The sequence below is a fragment of the Harpia harpyja genome, chromosome 1, assembly GCF_026419915.1.
Source record: "Harpia harpyja isolate bHarHar1 chromosome 1, bHarHar1 primary haplotype, whole genome shotgun sequence".
Lineage (NCBI taxonomy): Eukaryota > Metazoa > Chordata > Aves > Accipitriformes > Accipitridae > Harpia > Harpia harpyja.
In genome coordinates, this window is record NC_068940.1 from 93,887,347 (window position 1) to 93,905,820 (window position 18,474).

The 18,474-nt window shown below is 40.8% G+C and overlaps 1 protein-coding gene across 2 annotated transcripts in view; it reads right to left on the bottom strand.

Annotated features, from left to right (window-relative positions):
* The window catches only part of PARD3 (par-3 family cell polarity regulator), a 464,571-nt gene that overhangs the window by 287,353 nt on the left and 158,744 nt on the right, over positions 1 to 18,474 (bottom strand). The gene's annotated exons all lie outside the window — the stretch shown is intronic.

The following is an 18,474-nucleotide window of genomic DNA, read 5'->3' on the forward strand; positions in this document are numbered from 1 at the left end:
CCTCCCTGCAGAAAGATAACAAGTTGACAAAACCTCTACTGAGGACGGACAGAAGAGAAACTGGGGAAACATAGGAACTACAGTTCCTCTAGCCCATGTAAGGCCGTTGCCAGGGCTTCCTGCAGGTGGGCTGATGTCAGAGTACTCGCCTCCCTGAGAGCCATGCACCCAGGCACTGCCCCTGCAGCGTCAAGGCTAACAACCTCAGTCAATAAAAAAATATATCCAGGAGTAAAGCAGGAACATGGAAGAGTCACTATCCATCCAACTGTCAACGTGGAGATGCAAAGGAGGAGCTACCTTTCTGGATGAGTGCCCAAGCTGCACTTTGATACCACAGTGAGGATGTAAAGGACAGCTGTAAGAGCACTACGGCGACCAATCCTCAGCATCCACCGGCTTCCCCTACCCAGCTTGTAGCTGCGTATCTGTAAGATGTTGCTACTACAGCCAAAAATAAAATTCACTGTAATAATATTTTTTAACTTAAGCTCTCCACAAAGGCTCTGTGAAATGCAATTCAGGTATTTTCCACACCTCAAAACAAAGAAAGTTATCTTGCATAAACACTAAAAAAAAGCCACAGAAGAGAGCTGTCTCCTGTACTGATGGAGTTATTTCTTTAACCCACCTGAGAGCAATGGATTTTAGGGAACAAGTCTTAGTATCATCATTTTTATCTTACATTAGAATTTAGAAAACTTCCTGGTATTAAGACCTCCCGAGAGCATTGATTTTTCAATCCATGCATCCTTCTGAGGTTTGTACACAGCACCTGAACATTCACAGAATAAACATAGGGAAGATGTACAAACGACTGAGAGCAGAACATCCATAGGCTCTCACAGATCATCAACTTCTCTGCAGTATGCATCAAGCAGTCAATGTGCTTCTAGCAGGAAACCATCTCTGTTTTTTCAAGTGCTTAGTTCAAAATCTGAAAGTTAACTCTAAGAAATTGTTCACATATACTATGCCAAACTACACTATTTTTACATTAAACCTGGTGCTTCTGGCTAAAAACTACTTTACTGTTTAATAAAAGTAGCTATCTTGAATTTCATGTAAAATAAGAGAGCAGAAGAATAGCTTATTTTTCAGTTACCTGTGTTTATGCAGTCTCTGAAGGCAGAATATTTTAACAACTGTATGAGAACTAGTGTATTTAATATTTCATATGAAATGTCAAAAAATCTACCACATTAAATAATACCTCAGATACTTACTCATCACTACAAATAAAAAGGCTATTTAAAAGAAAGAACCCTCATGCAGATATTTTTTAAGGTCACCCCAGAACAAAAGTAAATTTGTATTCATACAGACACTCATTAGTTTTAGTTGGGAACTTGTCTGTACAGAAACTGAAACATTATCTTCCATATCATTCACATAACACTAAAAATATTTCTTAAATGTTTCTGAAACTAAATAGCTTTCTGAAAACAAGTTCATTACTTTGTGTTTCTTCTCTGGAATTTGTAAAACTATTTTTAAAGTTATTAATTCATGACATAGTTCACTTCTGTGTCTCAGATGAGATTTGGGTTTATGTATTTTTAAAGCATTTGAAAGTACTTCCAAAGGATGTTTAACACCCTTTCTCTTAGACTCAAGTTCAAATTGAGGAGTAGAGAAAACTTACCCATTGGTCACTCTGATGGGTTAACCCTGGCTGGACGCCAGGTGCCCACCAGAGCCGTTCTATCACTCCCCCTCCTTCTCAGCTGGACAGGGGAGAGAAAATATAACAAAGAGCTTGTGGGTCGAGATAAGGATAGGAGAGATCACTCACCAATTACCGTCACGGGCAAAACAGACTCAGTTTGGGGAAAATTAACTCGATTTATTACAAATCAACCAGAGTAGGGTAATGAGAAATAAAATCAAATCTCAGAACACCTTCCCTCCACCCCTCCCTTCTTCCCGGGCACAACTTCACTCCCGGATTCTCTACCAACCCCCCAGCGGCACAGGGGGACGGGGATGGGGTTTATGGTCAGTTCATCACACGTTATTTTCTGCCGCTTCATCCTCCTCAGGGGGAGGACTCATCACACTCTTCCCCTGCTCCAGCGTGGGGTCCCACCCACGGGAGACAGTCCTCCACGAACTTCTCCAACGTGGGTCCTTCCCACGGGCTGCAGTTCTTCACGAACTGCTCCAGCATGGGTCCTTTCCACGGTGTGCAGTCCTTCAGGAGCACACTGCTCCAGCGTGGGCCCCCCACGGGGTCACAAGTCCTGCCAGAAAACCTGCTCCGTGGGCTCCTCTCTCCACAGATCCGTAGGTCCTGCCAGGAGCCTGCTCCAGCGCGGGGTTCCCATGGGGTCACAGCCTCCTTCGGGAACCCACCTACTCCGGCGTGGGGTCCTCCCCGGGCTGCAGGTGGAGATCTGCTCCACCGTGGACCTCCATGGACTGCAGGGGGACAGCCTGCCTCACCATGGTCTTCACCACGAGCTGCAGGGGAATCTCTGCTCCGGCGCCTGGAGCATCTCCTCCCCCTCCTTCTTCACTGACCTTGGTGTCCGCAGGGTTGTTTCTCTTACATGTTCTCACTCCTCTCTCCGGCTGCCGAATACCGCCGTCCCAACTTTTTTCCTTCTTAAAAATGTTATCACAGAGGCGTTACCCCTATCGCTGATTGGCTCGGCCTTGGCCGGCGGCGGGTCCGTCTTAGAGCCGGCTGGTATGGGCTCTCTCGAACACAGGGGAAGCTTCCAGCAGCTTCTTACAGAAGCCACCCCTGTAACCCCCCCCCGCTACCAAAACCTTGCCACACAAAACCAATACAGTCACGAAACGCATATGCAAAATGCAAACCTCCTCAAGAAGTTTAAAAAGGGAGTCAAGATCAAGCATATGTGGGAAATCAATTTTGAATCTTAATAACGGAGGGTGTCCCCTCCTCTCCACAACAGAACATTTCTAAGAGAGGGGCTCTTCTTCATCAAGCAAGACAGCAAGAGGGAAGACCACTTGCAGAGGAACGACTCTTGGATGCAGGTATTACAAAACACGTTGCTGCTGGACAGGAGGACAGGTTGGCCTGCTCCCTGTTCCATGCTCAGCATCAAGCACCCCTCACTCACCTCCCCCAGTTTTGATTGGTTCTTGGAATACAACCCTCATTGTACCTTTTGTGTGATTAATACAGCAATTCTAACATAGGGCAGATTAAAACAAACCAAACAGGTATATTTGCTTTTTCTGAGATTACCAAAACCGGTTGTGTAAAGCAAGGTTGCTTCATGTTCCTCAGAAGCAGTTGGGTTATCTCAAATACAACTACTGGATCAAAAACATCAAGTGTAATAATTCTTGCTGTTTCCACATAGCTGGAGAGAAACACAGTTAAACATCCAAGAGCTTTGCTGCTCCTCTTCAGCAGCAGCACCTCAGCAGGGCTGGGAAGCAGCTACACTGAGAGGAACAGGAACCAAAACCACCTAAGACCACACATTCAGATGTCCACATGCCTCACTCCTGGTTGGCACAGGGACAGCATTGGTATGCTTGGTTCCCTTGGCCTGCTAACTCCAGCAGAGACAGGGAGAGACAGAGATCAGGAGACAGAGAGATGATGATCCATAACCTACAGGTAGGTACAGAACATACCCCACCAGGTCACTGAATCACGCTGTCACAGACGCCCCCATCAAACAGTCCCTCCCAACACCACTTTCTGACTACAGAAGGTTTGCAGCTCTTGTCCCTGTGCACACTTTGTGCTTTAGGAAGTCTGTGATGCAGCCAGAGAAGACAGAAAGCCACCTTTTCAGTAAATGGCACTTCACAACCCCATTCCTGAGGGGTTTTAACAATTTTCTTTCCCTTTTCATTTTACAGCAGAGGAAAAGGGAAGACCTGGACATCACACGCTTTGAATTACGTTCTTGTGGGACTCACCTGGAGGTGACTAAAGAAATACAAGATTAATCCACAAAAATATAGTATTAAGTTCTTTAACAAAATATACTGTTGCAGATCTTGCTATCAAGAAAAAACAACCTCCCTGGACCCAAACTGGAGGATAAAAGTCTTTGCATGAACAAAACAAACACAAAAATTCTTGGATCAAAATTCACCCAGCAGCAGGAAGCTGAAAAAATTTTCCTACTGATTTACTACATGGCAGTTTTCTTGTCTAGCCTTTCCAAACAGCGATCTAACATTAGTGTGAGGACAGCGAGAGGGAAAATTGCTGCCTAAGTGGCGGGTTTGTTATTGTTTGACAATTCTAAAGAGTTCACTAGAAACTTCTAAAAGGAGCATCTCTAATTCCCTGAAATTACTGATAATCGGCCAAGTAAATGGAGAACAATTATGAAGAAAATTGAATGCTTCCAAACGCCAATTTGCTGTATATCCTGAATTAATATTGCATAAGCATTTTTAGTCTCTTGCTGTAAAAGCAAAGGAATAAAAACCTAGGCCCACAGGCATTCTTGCATGGCTTTCCTTACAGAATTTTATATCATCATCATTTCTGCATTTTGTAACCATACTTAGCGTTTATGTGGTGACTTACATCTTTAACCTATTTTTCTTTCAAAAAAAAAAAAAGTAGTCTGTAAGGTAAACTGTCTTCTGCATTGAAGGTTCAACAATAAGCAGTCATGCCACAACAGCATGAAGCCCCCTAATAGAGCCAGAGACATAAGCTGTTTTTTCCTACTAATTAAGTCAGACCAGACTTGAAGCCACTGTTGCAAAATACAGTCTTGGGAATTTTTTGTGGTACAGCTACGCCAGCAGTTGGCCATGAAGTAAAAGAGGTAAAGAGGAGAGATACTTTGGGAAGAAAAGGGCTCAAGACAGCCATTTTTTTAGCAGAGTCAAAACAGATCAGTTTCTGTTAAAGGGCCAAGAGAGTGTAAAAAGTTAATGCAGAATTTTTATCAGCCCCAGTTTCCTGGGTAGCAGTTCAGTCACCAGCCAGCCCCACAGGAGAGTGAGACCAGCCCAAGCCCTGGTGATGGAACCAGATGCCATCCATCACCCTAAGTCTGCACTAAGGAGAAGCTGAATCAAAAGACAAATGCAAAAAACCTTTAAAGCGAATTTTCTCCTTTTCTCCTAAAAAAACCCAACCAAAACCAAAACAAAACAAAATAATGAAAAAAACCTACCAAAAACCCACACTCTCCACCTACAAACAAAACAGGGTATGGATGAATGAGAAACCAGGTTGCTGCAGGGTTTGCAGGAGATAAGGATATTACAGCAGTATAGCTAGGGAAAGACAGGCTGTGGCAGATGGGATGGGGAGACTACAGAACCAGCTGGAATGGACACCATAAACAGGGGAAAAGAGTTAAGAATGTTAAGAAAACAAACACAGAAGAATTTTAAATGCGAAAAGCACAAGTCCAAGTATGGGAAGAATCATTCACTACACACAATGCAGCACTACAGCAAGACTCCAAACAAGCCTCATAACTCAAATCCTGAAGACACCCTGTGATCATCCTGTCAAACACCTATATAAGCCCAGGTACACTGTGCAATAATGTCTGCATTTAGTCTTTTAGCTTCTGCTGGAAATACAGAAAAATATTGACTTTAATTTCAAGACTTCAAGAGACAGAGAATCCATCAAAGCCTCAGGACTGTCATTTTTAAAGCTCTACAATTCAGTGAATGTCTTCTACGGCTGAGACATCCACAGTTTGTGTTTCAGGAAAGGTAATTCAAAATGTCATCATGCACTTATACAAATCTAAGATTACACACAATACCATTTTTCATTTTGTGATTAACACTTGAGAAATAACAAAAGTGTAATCATGTGCGATTAGCCTTCCTTTTCACGTCTAACTTTTTTTTTGCAGTTGCTGGCATGGACCAGGTCTCAGATTCTATAGATAGTTTTGCAAAGAGAAAGGGAGAGAGGGGCGCAGCAGAAAGAAACCTACTCACTTCTCTCTCATAAACATACATCATTTACATGGCTCCTAGGGTAATTGTTTATATGGGAAAATAACATCAAGGAAACAGTTAAGTATTTTCATTTGTCGCCAGGGAGGTAAACATTCCTTGCCACAAGCTCCTCCTTTTTTTTTTTTCTTTTCTGATCCATGCTGCTTTGTTCTTTAATTCTTCAAATTCTTCATGCCTTCTCTTTTCCTTTCTCCCTCTGTTTCTGATCACGGGCTGATATGAAGTAGTTGCCTCCTTTCTAAAATTTCCACAAGGCATCAAGTTAACCCAGCTGCACTGGGTTCTCAATCTGGAAGTCAGCAAATGGAAACAGAAGGAAGGCACATCAAGTCACCAGCTAACCTCCTCTTGGGTTAAAGCCTCATCCCTGTCACACATGCTGAGCATCTCACGTTCTACAGCTTGATAACCACAGACAGAAATCACAGAGCACATGAAGAGCCTTGATCAGCAGCCCTATCTTTGACATTTCCTCACTTTTCATTGCTAAAAATGACCCTTCAGGTGTCTTAAAGCAAATGACAGAAAAAATAGTGAGGAAAAAAAACAAGTAAGGAAACAGAACGAACAATTTGTATTGCAGTGCAAGTGAAAAAAGTAAAAAATAGTTATGGTTAAAACAAAAAAAAATACATTTAATTTGGCTGGTCAAGGTGAAAATTAAACTCGGAATTAAGCACATGTATCTATGAGTGAAAATTACCATCCATCTTGCTAAAACTATGACTTTAAGATCAAGAACTTTTTCCAAGGTAAGATCAAGCAAACACCATATTTTCTTTACATGTCACATATGCCACTCACTTAAGTTAAAAAAAAAAAAAAAAAAAAAGGAGGAAAAGTGAAGAACAAATACAAGTACAGCTTTCCCTACAAAAGCCATCACTTTTGATACAGCATAAGGTGCATTATTGGATTTAATTATTTACTAAACTTACTAAATTCTGTAAAACATGGTCAATGAAATGCCTTCCTCCCGCAGAGGTCTGAAGCTCTGTTCCTTTCTGAGGAAATTCTAACTATGTACCAATCTTATCTGCTTTCATACAGAAAACACTGAAAATCTCTTGTCCTAGAACTCAAGACATCTGCCAGATCTGGGAGGCATAAAGTAAAGAAAAACACAACATTGATTCACAAGGACTCAGTGCCTGTTAAACACGATTGGATTTGCAGAAAAACCTTGAAAGCACATGTACTCAGAAAATATTTAAAACATCTGGTGAAACCTAGATGAGGGAAGGGGGGAACACATGCCCATAACATGAGAACAAATTAAAATACTTCATTAAAAATATTTTTCACCCTTAGTAAAACATTCCAACTTTGAAAAAGAAAAATGGAAATGAACAGAGCAAAATCCTAGCCCTGGGAGAATTCAGAAACTGAAGCCGCTCCATGGCACATACAGCACAGCACAAATTGCTCAGTATGAGTGAAGTTGATGTACTGCCTCAAGGCTTTGAGGAGTAATTGAATATTCAATTCAGCCCGTAATAGGAATCCCATGCAAAGAATTCACATCCACATCCACAAAATCATTCCGGTAAAATGCAGAATGAAGTAAGACTCCTAGAAACTTGCTTGCACACCAGCAGTCACACCAGGTAAATAGCGCATAAGTATCAGTATTACAATACTGCCCTGAATTCGCAGCCATTGAGAACTTTAAGGAAATTCTAATATAAAAGCACAGACAAGTCTACACGTGCACGCACTGTGCTCCTCTGCGAGCTCATCCTGCTGGGCCTGTACCCGGGTGTCCGCATGTCGCAACGAGAAGACTGCGGGTCCAACCCTGGCAAAGCGCCCGCTGCCCTGAGCACTGGTCCCCTGCCTGCAGTCTGGGGCATGCTCCCGGGCATGGCCACCCCACTGCCACGCAACAAAGCCACTGTCTGCACCCTCGGGAGTCCAACTGCTCGCTCCCAGCACCACCGAGGACACAGCTCAAGCATGCACTTTTTTGGTACTCTCATCTTCCATGCGCTTTCTGGATTTGCTGCCACCACAACGTACTACTGCATAGATGAACTGCCAACAGACACACACAATTTCGGGTAAACTCTTCAGCTAACACAAGAAATACACAGACCAAGCTGTAATAAACAAACATCTATGCATATTTGTAGCTGCAGTTTCACTGTAGCTTTTTCATCCTTCGCTTTTTGGGGGCTAGGTTTTTAAACAGTTCAGTTTTCTCCTCCTTCCCTCCATTACTGTTTACATGCGGCTTCTCCTCCTCTTCTTCCTCCTCCTTCTCTGGCTCCTGGAGACAGCCCTGCTCACCACTGAGCCACTGCTCTGGCAGAGACCCTCTCCCCAAGCCTTCAGCTACACATCCCGCACCGCTGTTCACTGCCAAAGTGCAAACTAGAAATACTATCTCAGTACCAGCATAACTGCAAACAGATTTCCCCCTACCCTTACGGGTGGACGAAGTGAAAATACTTATTTCACTGTAATGTTATGTTTTAAGCAACATAGCAAAGAGCTATGGGAAAGCAGGATTACGGGAAGCCTTTGCCCACTTATGTTTTATTACTTTAAAGGTGAACTTAAAACAGAGGTAGAGGTAAATCATCTACATGTACAAAACTCACAGAAATATTGCCTACTATGTCAAACTAGAGCAGTAAGTTTATTCACTCACTTAATGGATATTTCTCACGGATAAATGTCACGCAGTTCATTTGAAAAAGCAGTTCCATAATTTTTTCACTGCAGCACTCCTAGTAAGCCCTTCATTTTTATTTATTTTTCCATGAGTCAAGAGCCCAACTAAAATTTTAAATAAAACATGAAGAGACTTCACTATGCAAGACCCTTCAGATGGAAATCATCGTGAAAATCAGGCAGTGCTTGACCTAAAATCCCTCTGTCATCTAATGAAGGTCTTAAACATCAGAGCTTAAAATAGGTTGGAATAGAAGCAGCTAACATCATTTTTATATTTGGTGGAGAAAGCTTTCATACACAGAAAACATTTCTGAGGTTTTGGTTCCAAAAAGCCCAAAAGCAGAGAGATCAAGAGAGGACTTACCAAAAAATCATTGAAAGATTAATTTGTATATTGCATAGGGCTGGTTAACAAGGCATATGCGTCCATTCTCTAACTTGTCAGAAACTGGTGAACATAATTTTATTCTTTTATAATCTACTAAAAATGCTAGCATTGCTTCAAATGTTATTTCATTTGAAACAGTCTCAGCAGTTGTTGCTCACCATTATTAAGTCTGCAAACCTGCAAAGGCATTTACTTTAATAGCCTGTATTCGAGGGATGGCTCCTTTCCCCAGCCACCCACCCAGAGGCTGAGCACGTATACAAAGAGCTTTCTTCTCCCATGCCGATGGAAAGCCACGATATCCTGAACAGCAGTAAGGGCAGGATGGCCATAACACCCAGACACTGCACGATATGTGAGGGAATGGGGTACACAGGCACTCAACTGTGTAGAACTATAAAGACAACTCAAAGTCCTTCAGTGCTTATTAACTCCACATCATGCTTGTTCCCCCAGATTTAGGCTGGCTTTTCAGTGCCACATGGCATGACCTGTTATGCTTCGAGGTTTCAGAATGTGTGGCAAGAAAAAGTACAGCTGCCTCTTCGCAGCGGTTTACCAATTTGGGAGCAGTACCACATGAAGTGACTAGAAACCAGTGTCAGACCCAAGTCAGATGACACTGTTGGTTTAACCATGAAATTCCATAGAAGTTTCTCATATTCATTTTACTCTGGAAAAAAAGATAACACAGGACTATCTGCATTCATGACATACTGTCCATGACCCAAATACACTTCCCAAGCATAATTATGGCTGTGTAGGAACTTCCTAGAACCATGTAAAATTCCTCTGTGGGTCAAACTGAGAAGCCATTGGCTTTGTAAAACACCACTTAGCCTTTCTCTTCCAAATATAAAAATGACCAATTTTAAGGCAACAAAGGCAACATCCTCGGGATAAGGTTTTAACAGCTGATCAAAGTTTGCTTTGAGAAGCCTAGTCCCCAACTCATGCACGTCTTCCAGAAGCTAACACAATAGCTTACTATTGCTGTCTTTGTACAGCCCTTTACTGTATGCATGTAAGTAGTAGTACGAATATTTTATCTTAACCTAAGCACCACTTTTGCTTTTGTTCATAAACTCACATGGTGCCCAACTCCCTTCCCACATATACAATCACTTCCAGTTTCTGTAAATCCAAAAATGTTGACAGAATTAATCACCTAAATCCATAACGGAGGCAAGAAACACAGACCAGAACACAGCCCAAGTTCACAACCACCTCCAATCCCAAACAGCCAAGCTCTGGCATCAGCCCGGGTGGTGAAGGCCCCTCCAGCAGGGTGGCTCTGGGGTCACAAAGGGGGACCCCATCTGCCCCCGCAGTGTCACAGAGGGGGAGACAAGGGAGCCCTACTTGTGGACTGCTCGGAGACGCTGAGCTGCACTGAGCTGAGCTGAGCTGTGCCAGCAGGAGAGCAGGCGATGGGCTGGTGCCTCACCTCGGCTCAGACCGGGTTCATGGGCTCAAGCCAGGCTTGTCACCTCCATGACATCCAGTGCTATTGGGGCCCAAAATCTCTGGAGGAAAGTTCTTCTAAACACATACGCTTGATTTTCACTCTAAATGCTTAATCTGCCCCTAACATGAACCCACAGCATTTCTGAAGCTGGAGCTCATCTTACTTACACAATTCATTTAAGATTTACAACAAGAGATGGGTGGGAGAAAGAACAAATTTTATCTTTTTAAAAGTATGAAATAAGGCAACAAATTAATGGAAAGTTATTTCTCATCTACTCCTTCATTTCTGTATCATCTTTCAGTCCTTTTCAGTGCATGAGAGAGTAAATAAAAAACAAACTAAAAAATAAGCCTATTCAACTAGCAGCCATCTGTCCCTGTTTCATCCCCCTCAAAAGAACATGTCAAAGACACAGAATTTAAAGCAACTTTTTCCCAGTGATCACCAAAAGAGATGATCTATCTCCAAAACACATCCCTGTCTGAAAAAAGAGTATATGAGTGCACATGCTGCAAATGCAATAAGGAAGGGAGCAAGAAGATCCCTTGTGAATTAAAGAACAAAAGCAAGCAACAATTCTGTCACTGAAGTACAAGTTTAGCCTAATTAAGGATATACTTTAAGTATAATAACTTACAGCCTTGGGCTTGTGGTCAAAAATATCCATGGGGCGGGGGAGGGTACACATGGGGCATGCACTAGCTGTTGCATTGAACACAGGGTAACCCTACAGAGAGTATGGCACAGAGCCTCCAGCATCACAACACTCTTCACTAACTCTACAACACCCTTCGTATAAGAACATCCTGCTTAGGACTGAGTGACTAATTAAGTACATTTGACAAACTCTACATCCTCTCCTGTTGGTAAATTGTCTGCAAGTCATTTATGTCAGTAGTCCACACACCCCCCCCACACCCCCCAGACCAATGCTGTTGCCTCAAAGCAAAGCAAAACACAACCAGGATACAAGTTACTCTCGCGGACTGGTGGTTCTGGATATTAAGGATGCCTTGAAGCATACTGTTTTATCACATTTCAGAATAAGTACCTATAAACACTGCACAAGGGTTTTAGAAACTGTTGGATAAAAAAAAGTGTAATAGGTACATATGCCTCCATAAAGCAAAAAATTTCACAGGGTGGCTGGCTGTACCGTGAAAAAGTATTCCCTACGCATTTCAGATTCATGTTCTTTTGCCTTCACTGTGCTCCTTCTTGTTTGCTTACAACAAAATAACAAGAAATAGAGAAGTAATCAAGAAATTATCTATAGAAAGAGCTATTACACTTACTGATAAATGTGTGATGACAAACTCTTTCGATAAACAAATAGCTTTATCACAATGGGATTAAACCCATGATATCACAATACAACGGACTTGAGCAGCTACGCTGTAATGTTTGATTGGATAAAATGGCATAACATTTTTGTATACATAAAAATACAGTTCCCTTAAGGAAAAAGTTACCTTTCATTTAAAGAAGGGGAAAATAAAACCCAGCAATACCACCACCACCCACATGCCTATCAAAACATTCTCAGAATACAGCTGTGATTTCCATAATAGCTTCTTGTTCAAGTGATCATTAAATCTATTTAAGATGTCAAATTTAGACTAATATCCAAACCTGACTTCTTAAACTATTCAAATTCAATACTTCAGATCTTCATAACCCTTCCTTATTATCTCTCTTGTACTACATTCTGTAGCTATGGTGCAAAATACCACCAGGTATCAGATACAATACTGTATTTTTATTACCCCCCATTATCAGTACTCAAAGATAGAAGCCCTCACCATATGGAATCACATCTTGAAATACCCCATGATTACTTAGGTTTCCCCTAGAGAATCCAGTAAATTCTAAAATTATTTACTTTATTGGTTTCAGGGATTTTTTAATCCTACTAGAAGCTACAGTATTTTGCTTGATGGTATACTGAGAAGATTGAAGATATTAAAGGTTAATTTAGAAACTTAAGCAGTTTAAAATCCATTTGTTTTTACAAACGTGTCATGGCCTCATCAAAAACACATGGTTTTTAAACTGCTCAGCAATCCCAAATTAACAGCAGAGCACTACGCTTGGAGAAAACACCAACTGGAGATCACTCAAGTCAAAACTGTGCTGTAGAAAGAACAAATATATCCTCATGGAAGAAAGCAGCACCTGGTACTGATTTTTTGATTCAATAACTCTGGCTTTAAAACAATCACATCCTTGATAGAGCTACAGGGATAAATGCAATAAGAATTCCTGAACAGCAAGAGCACCAGAAGGTAAGGAAACAGACTTTGCTAAATCTTCTCCTTAAACTCTGATGCACAAGAAACCTTCCTTATTCAGCCGCCAACAGTTCGGTGCAAGCCTCAGTTCAAGGTTCTTTTCATATTATCCAACACGGTAAAGGAAACATCTGAGAACCTGGCAACGAAGTAAAAGTGGGAATGATGGTTAGGAAATCTTCTGGAATTCATTCCTGGAACTGCACTGCAACAATGGGCACCTGAACACCAGCTGGTCACCAACAAAAGTTCCTGACTGAGGAAACTCACTGTGGAAAGCAAACCTGACCCAAAGCTCGGTGGAGCTAGTGAAAAACCTCCCACTGACTTTAGCAAGCATTGTCTGTAAAGCCATAATCTTTCATTATAAATGTGGATGACTTTCTCTACACTTTGTAAGCAGCTATTTAACCCTAGAGGTAACTCCATCTGATAAAGCTCCAAACATCTGGGGTTCTATGAACTCATCTTTCTCTTCCTCCTTTTTCTAATCTCTTGCTTCCTTAGTTCTTTGACATTTGAAAATTACTTTATTTCCATATATAAACCTGACTCACAGCTGAATAAGGAGTCAAAGAGATACAAACAACAATGAAAAAGTTTCTAATGGCCGTATGTGGGAAAGCGTGCTGAAACCATCATCACTTTCGAAACCAGAACAAATGTGAACTCACCTCTGCAGTTTTTTGCCAACATGCTAACATGCAATGCTCCAAACCTTTAAACAAAGGAACTTAGAAATGTTAACAAATTAATTCTCAGAATATGCATTTAGGACTCTAGAAAAATACTTGTATCAAATCAGTGAAGTGCCATATTTAAAACAGCAATTTTAAAGTACTTGAAATTCACATACTTATTTTTGTGCTCACACCTTTAACTGGTTTGCTTAGTATTGGATTTTTTTGAACACTCAAACTGTGAGATGCTAAGAAAAGACACATACATATTTACAACGGACGCAAGAAGTGGCTCACCCGTGGTTACCCAACAACCCAATGGCTTAGCCAGGAACAGGACAGATCTGCCACCGCCAGCTGGTTGCCTTCCTACCTTATACCACAGTGCAGGACAGTGCTCAGCAGCATGCAGAACAGGCCTCTGAACCATTCCCACAAAGATTTGCTTGTTACATGAGGTGTAAAAACATTTTCTAGACTTACAGGTTACAAAAAAATGGCTTTTTCCCAGGAAATGCCAACTGCCCTTCTCTTAGCTGACATGGAGAATGAGACAAAAAAAATAATACAGTTGAAGACTTGGACCCTATCAGTTTTTATATTTTCTTAACTAAATAAACCAGCCCTTCCAATGCTTGGTCATAGTCTCCAAAGCATCTTACTCTTGTTACTCCCTTTCAGCTCTCTCCAACGTGTTTACAATTTCCCCAACTCTGGCACTACAACTGGTCACTCCAGCTTAAGTCTTCCTGCTCACAACTACTTCAGTGAGCCCACAACAGCATTTGCCTTTGATCCTTTAATGGAAGAGCATAATGCCCGGATGCACTATAATAATGCACTAGAATGCCCAGATCCATCTTGCAGTACTGTGTACTTAGCTGTTCACTAGTATTGCCTTGCAAATTACTTTCTTCTTTCTAGATGCAGTGACTGCGCACATCTCACTGATTTCAAAGCAGTTTATAAATGTATGAAGTGAATGCTGAACTGAAACCTTGACATCCAAAGTGCTTGAAATTCCATCTTAGGTTTTTATGCAAACTCTATATTCCAGTTCAGAGTTATTAAAATACTGAATAGTCCTTAACCTAAGAGAGCCTTCAGGGACTATACTTGATATGTCCTACTAATTTGCCAGTGAACTTCCAAAAACTACTCAGAAAGCAGAGAGAGATCCACAAATTCAAAGGCAAGCAAGGTCATTAACTTTAATATATCAATGAATTTCCAGTGAAAGTCTGCATGCATGCTCTTACCCCTGAGGAATAAACTTGTACTTATTGCAGGGTAAGAACACACATGCACACAGGGAACCTTAGAGCAACAGCCATGCTGCTGGGTAAACAATGATATGAAGCTGCCGTAAGTACTTTGCTCCTCTGCACTTTTAGTATATCTTCACAGCCAGCTGTGCACTCACTTCATAATATTCTCATCTAGATCTTTTTTTTTTTTTCCCCACCATCCGCTTCTGTGACCAGAATATGAAACTGATGCCGAAAGTCCTACTAACATATATGAAACAGATCACTTGAGCAAATACATCACTGGAGTGCACCATTTCCAGCTAGCTCTTAGTAATTTCTTAGACTCCTCTGGCCAGCGTTTCCAGGAGCTGCTCACCCTCCAGCCTTTAGAAGAACCTTGCCATAACCCCGTATCTCCTTTTTAAGGAGCTGACATCCCTACCAAAGACATCCTGAAAACAAAAGCAGTAGTCTTGTAAAAGGCACGGTCAGCTGATCTGTGTCACACTGGCACAAACTAGCACAATACTAAACTGTACTAAGCTGTAAGCGCACAATATGCTTGCACAACTGTCTGCTAACTATTTCACTAAGAACATCATTTACTTTTAAAAATAACTGCTTCGAGAAGCAAACACTTTAATTTTGTTAATGATATTTGAAGTCATAGAATTACACGGTAACTTCAGAGGTTGGACGAGATCTCTGGAGGTCAGTTGGTCCAACCCCTCCACACAAAACGGGACCAGCAAGATCAGGTTGCCCAGACCCATGCTCAGCCAAGTTCTGTCCATCTCCAAGGATGGAGATGCCATAATTTCACTGAGCAGCCTGTTTTGCTCTCAAGGTAAAAATTGTTTTCCTAATATCTAACTGGCATTTTCCTTGTTGCAACTTGTGTTTGTTGCCTCCAGCAACAATGTGCCCATGTGAGAAGAGCCTGGCTTCATCTCCTCGGTACCCTCCCATTAAAGGGCTAAAGAAAGAAAGAAGGAAGATCCCCCAGCCTCCTTACTCTTCTCTACTTTGGGCCAGGAAAAAAAGAAAAAGAAAAAGAAAAAAAAATCAGTCCTCTAAACCCTCTTAATATATTTTCCAAATAATGTTATACACTAAAAATGCTTTTTTAACCGTAACTGCTGAAACAGAGAGACTTGTAACATATAATCACACCAAGACCAAGAACTAAGACCACCCTTGGTTATTCAACAGAGCTAAAAACTTAAAAGGAAAACTAGACAAAGAGATGACCCTTTTCACAATATCTCATGTAGCTGGAAAGGGATTTTATTTACAATATTTAAATGCAGTACTGTGAAACAAACAACTTGGTTCACAGGCAGTGCACCCGCTGCTGAACTGTCACTGCCTGACATCCTGTCTTATCCGCCAAATTGCTCATTAGGTTTGGCAATTTTCACCTGCGCCTCCAGTTTATATTTCAGCAGGGAATAAACATCAGTCTGCTTTAACAATCTTCTGCAGTGAGCTTCCAACCTCTTCTCAGAAAGCGCACAGGCACACACAAAAAATGCCTTGTGTACTGTATGCTTAGAAAAAAAATGCAGCTCAACGGATGAAACACAACAAGAGGAAGTTTAACTTGGGTAACAGAAAAGCAGTAAAAGAGAAAGAGCTAGATAAGAAACATAAATAAATCAACTGCTTGTATCGATGAATTGTGTTTTCACATTGCAAAACAACACAGGGGGTTCAGAGCCAGCCTCATTTTTGTTTCCACATTTAGATGGGAAGATTCAATTTGACACAACCCCCCCACGTGCAAAGCACAGGCTGTGTTTGTGCATGGGAAAAGAGGGAATCCAGATGAATATTACTTTTCCAGCTGGACCTGATCTAGCTAACCTTTCCCTTGCTGAGAGAGGAGCGATGGCGTGATCTATAAACAAACAAAAGGGGTAGCATGGCAACCAGAACAAAGAGACGAAAATCTCAGCAGGCCCTTAAGCCCCAGCCTACTGCGCTGAGATGCTGCCTCTGAAAAGAGGCTGCTCTGTACCCCTCGGGTGCAGGTGAGCGGTAGCAGAATGGCACAAAGCTACGCTTCTGCGAGTGAACTGCTGAGAAACAGAGCCCAGCTTGCGAGCAAAAAGCACCAGAGATGTAAAACAAAATGTCTAAAATGCTATAAACCAATTTCAGATGGAATACTGTTTTTCATTTGTTAGAAGTAAAATATTCACCGCCAACCCTGCAATTAGCTAGAAAATTACAATAATTACAGCAATTTTGTATCCCATCTCCAATCCAATTAATAGATATATGACCTTGTCAACATGTAATAATCAGGATCTGCATCTACCACAAAACTGGATGGGTTTTATTTGCTGAATAGAACTTACACAGTAAGAAGATAATTATTTGAAATACTGAGAATACCATTTGTATGCTATGCTTCACTTCACAAGTTATAAAGGAAATACAATAGGGATATTATTTCCATTTTCAATGTATATTTAAATGAAATTCTTGAAATAGGTATGTTTAATATGAGATAATATTACTGGACTGGGATTCCAAGCCTGTGGTTTGGAACATTTAAAAACAAAATATATTTAATTGTCAACATAAAAAAAAAGGAATTAGCTAGATAAGAGAACATCTCTGATTTGTGATAACATATTTATGACAAATTGTTTCATATATTTTATTTCTGCGTGCTTTTATAAAAAGTATCAGAAGAGCTATAATTCTTACCAACAGTTTTAAAAGTCTTCTGCATTTCTATAGACCTTTGTATTGTAGGTTCTCAAAGCACTTTTTGGACATTTTAGCAATCAGTGAAGAACTAGCTAAGTATTCTATGTATTTTCCAGAATAACACTGAAGATAATATATCATTGAATGTATCATTGAATTTTATCTGCACTATATGATTTTGATGCACTAACATCAATGTATCATATAATACAGCAGATAAGCACACTAAGGAGAAAATGTGTATGTATTTGCCTGCTCTAACCCCTGCTAAATTGAGAACCCAGGAAGACAGCTTTTTGGCTTATGCATGGAAATGAGATATGCATTTAGCTGTGGCATACGCTACTGACAGCAAAATGGAAGGGTCCTGAAATTCCAGGATACTTCTTTATTCTGCCATTAATCCCTTCCCTAATTTAATTCTGTGTTGTAATGAAGCATAGTTAGAGCTTGAAAGGATACACGTTCAAGTCTATGTAAGCTAATTGTTAAATGTTGTTCCCTTAATTTTATAGAAAACACTCTGGTACAAAACCCCTCAAACTTAATAGTGTGGTAACTTTTCCATTTGCATTTTACCTGATTACTTAAACACAGATTTTATCCACTAAGAGAACACCTACAGAAAAGTAATCTCTCGGGAATTACAAATAATTGTTTAAAACACTGCATCTGTAGAATATCAAAGGACTGACTGATACTAACTTCTGCTAAGAATTTTCTGGAGTGGAGTTACTACTTCAAAAGTTCAGTGAGCAAAATGATAGACACTACACATAAGAGGGCACGATGCTTTATCCAACATTGTCTTGTTTGCTTGATACTTTTAACAACAATGAAAATGACACAGTAAATTTTGTTGCGTGATTTTTCTTCTTAGTAAGCTGGAATATTCAAAGATCCTGCCTGAGCAAGAAACGTGATATATAATTCCTGCTTCATGGTTTTGTAACAAATGTTCCCCACATTGAAATAAACAAAATAAATGGATGTTCCTGGCTATCGGTTCTGCTTTTTAAAGAAGTGTATTTTTGCAACACAGTAAATG